This window comes from Quercus suber, unplaced genomic scaffold, assembly GCF_002906115.3.
Source record: "Quercus suber isolate HL8 unplaced genomic scaffold, Cork oak 2.0 scaffold_41, whole genome shotgun sequence".
In the NCBI taxonomy this organism is placed as follows: Eukaryota; Viridiplantae; Streptophyta; class Magnoliopsida; order Fagales; family Fagaceae; genus Quercus; species Quercus suber.
Window position 1 is genome coordinate 1,586,277 of NW_027069506.1, and position 7,625 is coordinate 1,593,901.

Consider the following 7,625-nt stretch of genomic DNA (forward strand, 5'->3'; position numbering starts at 1 on the left):
TCATAAGTCCAAAAAATTCCCATGCGCCCAAAAAAGTCAATGTCCCACAACAAAACAATCAATGCCCCACCAAATTGTACCACAACCAAAATTTTTGACATGTCCATACACAACTACCAAATTTTTCCCATAACCATGCCAATCGGAAAAATTCCCATATGACCATGTCCATGTACAACCGCAAAAATTCCTACATATCCAAAATCATAACTGCAAAATTTTCCATGATCAAACATCACATATCCAACAAAATTTTTCCATATCCACAAAAATTTTCCATACTTATACCCACAAAATTTTGACATGCTTATGAAATAAGACTTACACATGCCAACAAATCTTCCACATTCATCATGATTTTGTTCAGCCAAGCCTACACAACAATTTTTTCTTGACTTCAATGCCTCCCAAAATTCAAGCCAAAGTTCATCCAACAACATCACAAATTACCAACATTTCCAAAATTTCATGATGTCAATACTCCCAAAATCTAAACCAAAATTAATCCAACTGTTTGGGTTTATGCCCTAAAATCTAATTTATTTGCATGTCATAAATAATTAAATAGATTAATTATATGAGATTATCTATAAATGAACTAATGAGACATTATCTTAGTCCATGAGATGCATAGTATGTGATTTATGTGAAAAGTCATAGAAGATATAAATCACAAGTTCTTTGTAAACTCAGAATTTTAGTTTGTAGTCGGTGATGAAACTGGGCATTTCATTTGCGAAGACTATAACATATCAACTAAGATGATTTGTCTTGATCATGGAAGTGGAGATTTCAAGTTGATATGTTGATATGTTTTAAGACTTAAGACATATTGAACTGGACTGTTATGAGATTTATTATTCTCCTAACGACTGTCAAATAAATAATAAATCTCATGACTTCTATTTACATCAACTCTAAATCCTAAGAGAATAATGGACTTGATCATGAGGTGCAGGTTGCTTTGATATATCAAGAGCGAGATCTATAAGTCATTTTCAAAGCCTCAGTATGTTGGGCAGCCACATTTAGTGTTGATGGAACATATATTCTCAAGATGAAATTCATAATCTCTTAACGGAGATATAAAATATTCTCTTGAGATAAGTTTAATGGGTTTGGTTATTCAGAGTGTTGGGCACAACCACTTTAGTAAGGAGTTAATAAAGTATATATTTATGAAATTGGATTTCATAAATATATGATGAATAACATAAAGGATTAAACCGGGTACTCAAGGATTAAGATGTAGTAATCTTCAAAGTGGCAATCAACATTCATGACTTTGTATTACTACGAATATTTTAATGAAGGGGTTGCATGTATAATAAAGTCTTGAGATATAATTTATTAATAAGGCCTATAGTGCAATTATATTTATATAATGGTATTTAATATAATTAATGGTAATTTTGAACTTGTCAAGAGTTGACAGAAAAACCCAAGGCCCATTGGAGTTAGAGTCTTATTTGTTCTCTTTTGGCCCCACTCTAAGCCACATATTAGAACCCAATTGGAATGACCCAAAAGGTTAGCCCAATTAGATAATTAGTTATATATAAGGAGAGAAACATATAGAATTTCATAAGGACTTTCATTAAGATTATATTAGGAATGAAATGGTGTATGTGAGTGTTAGACACTCTTTTATTCTCTCCTTGGAAACTGATTGAGAGGCCATACACTCTTTTATTCTCTTCTTGAAAACTAATTGAGAGGCCATACTTCTTGGACATTAAGTGGAATTGGAGTGAAGATTAAAAGTTTTCCCAAGTATTTCTAATCTTTTGTTTTGAATTTCATCGACCAAGGTACGTTTTCTCTTCTTTGTTCTAGAATTCAATGTTACATGTTATCTCCCATGAATGAAGTAGATCCGTATTTGTTGCTTTCGTTGTGTGTTTTGTATGAGATAAAAACCAGATTAACCAACACCAACAACATCACAAATTACCAATAAGGAAAAAATTCCATAAGCCACCAACATTGTCCAGATTACACCATGACCAAAAGATACAATACTTCAAAAATGCTCCAAAGCCAACAATATGACATGATCAATCATACAATACCCCAAATTCCAACAAGATCACACAACAACACAATGACAATGTCTTAACATCAAATTTTCAATTCCAAATCTCAAACTCTTAACTCCATGTCCAATTTTTCAAATCCCAAATCCCAAATTTTCAATTCCAAATTTCAAAATTTCAAAATGCAAATTCCAAACTCTAAACTTTTCTGAATCAAGTACAATTTTCTTTGAAATAATTTCATACATGCCAAAACTCATAGGTTTGATAGTAGTTCTCCTATATCTTGTAGGATTGACAATAACTCACCTACCTTCAAGGGATCGACCTTAGTTCTCCCAAATATCATAAGATCGACAATAGTTCTCCTATACCATGTAGGATCGACAGTAGCTCTCCTACCTTTAAGAGATCGACCTTAGTTCTCCTAAAACTCATAGGATTGGCAGTAGTTCTCCTATACATCGTAGGATCGACAGTAGCTCTCCTACTTTTAAGGGATCGACCTTAGTTCTCCCAAACATCATAGGATCGACAATAGTTCTCCTATACTTTGTAGGATCTATAGTAGCTCTCCTACCTTTAAGGGATCGACCTTAGTTCTCCTAAAACTCATAAGATTGACAGTAGTTCTCCTATACATGGTAGGATCGACAGTAGCTCTCCTACCTTTAAGGGTCGACCTTAGTTCTCCCAAAATTCATAAGACTGACAGTAGTTCTTTTATACATCATAGGATCGACAGTAGCTTTCCTACCTTTAAGGGATCGACCTTAGTTCTCCCAAAACTCATAGGATCGACAATAGTTCTCATATACATTCATAGGATTGACAATAGCTCTCCTACCTCTAAGGGATTGACCTTAGTTCTCCCAAAATTCATAGGATCAACAGTAGCTCTCCTATACATTGTAGGATCGACAGTAGCTCTCCTACCTTTAAGGGTCGACCTTAGTTCTCCCAAAATTCATAGGATTGACAGTAGTTCTTTTATACATCATAGGATCGACAGTAGCTTTCCTACCTTTAAGGGATCGACCTTAGTTCTCCCAAAACTCATAGGATCGACAATAGTTCTCCTATACATTCATAGGATTGACAATAGCTCTCCTACCTCTAAGGGATCGACCTTAGTGCTCCCAAAATTCATAGGATCGACAGTAGTTCTCCTATACATTGTAGGATCGACAGTAGCTCTCCTACCTTTAAAGGATCGACCTTAGTTCTCCCAAAATTCATAGGATTGACCATAGTTCTCCTATACATCGTAGGATCGACAGTAGCTCTCCTACCCTTAAGTGATTAACCTTAGTTCTCCTAAAACTCATAGAATCGACAATAGTTCTCCTATACATTATAGGATTGATAGGAGCTCTCCTATCTTTAAAAGATTGACTTAAGTTTTTCTTTCAAGTTTCAAGTTTCAAGTTTCAAATTCAAAATTCTCATTTTCCAATCCCAAGATTCAAGTTTTAAAAGATCAAATCTTTTTCAAAGAACCACTAAAAATCAATCATATGTTTCTCAAAAGAAAAATCTTTTGTCAATTAAACTTTTCTTGATAAAGTTCAAGTCAAGAGTGAGCAAATAAAAATCACACATTACAGAAACAATGGGACCATGAAGCAACTATCAGTTAAAGTCTAACTCTAAATTTTGACTATTTGCAAAAAGCAAATCCAGATCAAGGTTGAGGAGATCCCCTTGATCATCATTTAAGTTCCAGATTATCAAAGTAGAGAAGATCCCTTTGGTCATCATTTTGAAAACTCCATTTTCAAGATCAGGATAGGAAAGTTTCCTGGTAACCCCAATTGCTAAGAATCATTTCTAAAGTCATTAACTACCAACTAAGTCCGGTATTTTCATTTTTTTTAGTCAAAAGATAAGGCTAGTTCTATGTTCTAAGGTTTTAGGTTTGAGGGCTACGTAATCTTTGAAGATTCAACATCAATTAAATCATGGTCACTAAAATCATGTGTCTTTGTTTTACATTGACATTCGCTTTCCAAGCTTTGTTAATGAGGGGCATTCTGTAGACACTTAATTTTGCACCCATGATTTAATCAAGGAGAATGACTTGAATGACCAATTCATGTACCCCAAAAATCATAATTTCATTACATGCATCAATTTGTTCACTGTATATCATAAAAATGATCTTGAGATTCTAATGGTCGCAACGGTGTTTCCGGTTTTTAAATTGGACCATCGAATCAAAAGATATCACATGATCAAATTTGCACAGTCAACATGCATTGTGTCTTGGTAGAATTGACCACACATGATCAATTTAAATTAATTATGATCAGTTAAACAATTAAAATTGATTAGATAATTTTGTGATTGGTTGATAATTAGTGTTTAAAATAGGGATTCATGCATAGAAATAAAAGGGATGATCGAATAATAATAAAATTGTAGATAATCTGAACTTTATCAAGATTTATTTTCAAGGATTTATCCACAAGATAATTATTCAAGATAATTGCTCTTTAAAAAGCCTGAATTATCCAAAAAAGAGATAAAAAATCATAGACGGAGGATGAAAACATGTCTAGGTACAAGGATTGGCCAAAAAACCCTAGAAGGAGAGTCCAAATGGCACCTGAACACGAAAGTGTGTTTGGCATCCAAGAGCCAATTCGGTACTTTTGGAGTGCCAAATTGCCATCATGTGGGCTTTGGCCCAGTGGCCTTCAGGTGACGATAAGGCACACCTTTTTCGATAATTTCACAAAAGGATGCATCCGGATTCAAATCCTAATTGTCTGTACCTATTTTTTAGAGTCTTCTGGTCTCTATAAATAGAGACTGAACTTTATAATTCAACACCTTTTTTCTACGCTCTAAGGGGCATACGTTTTTGACTCTCAAACCACCCATATTTTTTGATCTCCTTTCTGAGTGTTGCTGCTTAAATTAGGGTTTTTAGGTTTCAAAGATAGTTGAACAAGTATCTTTGAACCCTAAAACATACTCTCAAGAACAAAGTGTGCTCATGCAAGAGGTTGTTTCTTTCACCCTTTTTTTCTTTATGCTTCTTTTATGTTTGATGATTGTTTTATCTGCAGTATGAACTATTAATCATTGTTTTGTTTAAAGCATGATTGTTTATATGCAATTTTTTAATCTCTTTCTTAAATGTCGATAATCTGCATGTGAACAGTTATTTTTCTTAAAACCAAAACAGATCTACATCTTTATAAGATGTAGTCTGACTTTTTCTCAAACTAAAAACATATTTGCATCTTTATAAGATGTAGATCTGACTTTTTCTCAAAACAAAAATAGATCTGCATCATTATAAGATGTAGATTTGACTTTTTCTCAAAATAAAAATGGATCTGCTTCTTCATTAGATGCAGATTTGAATTTTTCTCAAAATAAAAAATGGATCTGCATCTTCATTAGATGCAGATCTGAATTTTTCTCAATTAAAACTTATTTGCATCTTTCTTAAGATGCAAATCTGATTTTCTTAATATATGCAAATTATTGAAATAAAGAAAGAGATTGTGTATTATTGTGTTTGTGTTTGTGTTTATTTTAATTCATGATTGCATAAATTTGGATTATGAGTGAAACTCTCTTTTTAAAAGATCTTTTTCATTCTTTGTAAAAAATATAACAAAACAGATCTAAATTTTTGTTATCAAAAACCATCTTTTTTAATACTACAAAATAGATCTGAATTTTTGTCATCGAAAACCATCTTTTTTAATACTACAAAACATATTTGAATTCTTGTTATAAAAAAACCCTCTTTTTAAATACTACAAAACAGATCTGATATTTTGACAAATAAAAATCTTTTTTTTTTTTTACCAACTAAAACCAGATTAGATTTTTTTAAACAAAAGAAGAGACTTCATTCATAAATAAATTTATGTGATTTAGTTTTGTGTCACACGTTCAACATATCATACATGAAATGCATAAATGGTACATTGGTCACAAGAGTCTAGAAGACCAGACTTTGTCTAGGCGGAATGGGTACCTAACACCTTCCCATTCCGTAACCTAGCCTCTGGATTTAGGTCTTTGGATAAATAGATCTAGCATTGTCTTTGTATTTTTTGGGTAGAATGTAACTAGAACCCAAGGCTATGTAACTTTTTAATTTTCTTTCAGATATGTAATTTCTTTTATTCAATCAATGAAGAGAACTATTCAGTCATGTATTTTGTAATTAGTATTTTTTCTTATTTTTTTTGTATTAAAAAAAAAAATAAGTGGCAACTCCATACCACTTACCCAAAAAAAGAGGTGCCCTAAAAAGGTACCCGAATCTCTTTTTTGATGGACGCGTCTCTCACTCATATAAACATAAAAATTGATAGCAATCAAGAGGGAGAAATGGATCGTGGAAAAGATCCATATCTTTACCTTATAGCATTTACAATGATGTTGATGATCGGTCCCTTGGTTGAAATTGCTTACCACTGCTTTGAGAGTGGATCAACTACTTGGAATGACTCAACTAGGGTGTTTTGGATTAACCCTAAATGGCTATACTACAACTTTGGCACAAAATAGAAGTTGGAATTCAAGTGAGTGGGAGAATACCTTCTAACAAGATGATTATTGAAGATCAATCTAACATTCACTACTCACGCCTTTCTAACCTACAACTCAAGAACTTGGTTTTTATTTTTTTGGTTTATCAACGGAGTTTCGGTAGGAAAAATCTCTAGGCCCTTTGGATGGTGAAAACAAGGATATTTATAGGAGAATAGGGTTCTAGGGTTAGGTGGGACAATTGAGCAGCGAATTCATTAGGCTGGTTATCCTAGAATCTCACCAAAATAGAAATGGCGTGATTTGAGGGTTTTGTCCAAAAGTTGCGCATGCCACAAATTAGGCTCATACACATCATATATCCGTCATATGCGCCTTTTGTAAGCCTTAGGCAGATTAGGCTAAACATGGGCTTTTAGGCTTAGCTTTAGGGTCACACTTAGGTTTGGGTTTGGTTTTTTTGAGCCGTTTTTGAATAATTGGCTCATTGGATCCACGCAAGGTGTTGATCATTTTTGGTAACGACTTGATTTCTTATCATTGAGGCTAGGGACCTTGGGTATATACACAACTTACCCTAACGTCATAGTGCACGAACATCATTATCGATGCCTTACGGCTACTCAACCACCCATCGTGGTGACGCTCATGCGCATATGTGGAGGAGGTGTGTCGTACCTCGGGTGAGTGACTGGAATATGAGTCGATTTTAAGGATATTACCAAGGGCAAGTGAAGTCGCCACCAATCATTGGGTTTTTCTAAGGTGTGATTGGTCACCTGACTCTATTCAATTTTATTATCGATCCTAGGTTAAGAAAAATGACATTTTTCCTAATCTGATATGGATGGGCAAAAAATCTTGATTCTTGAGTTCGGAAGTCTGTTACCTGTGAGGAAGGTGCTAAGCACCCCATAATGCCTGTCCGTGGACAGTCCTTTATTTTGGTAAAATCATTATTTTTAGACATTGGCAATTAAAAACAAGCTATTGACATTAGCTTTCGGGGCTTTAAATGTGTTGGGGTTTGAGGTTTGGTTTAGGAATGGGTGTGGTCCCGATCGGTGC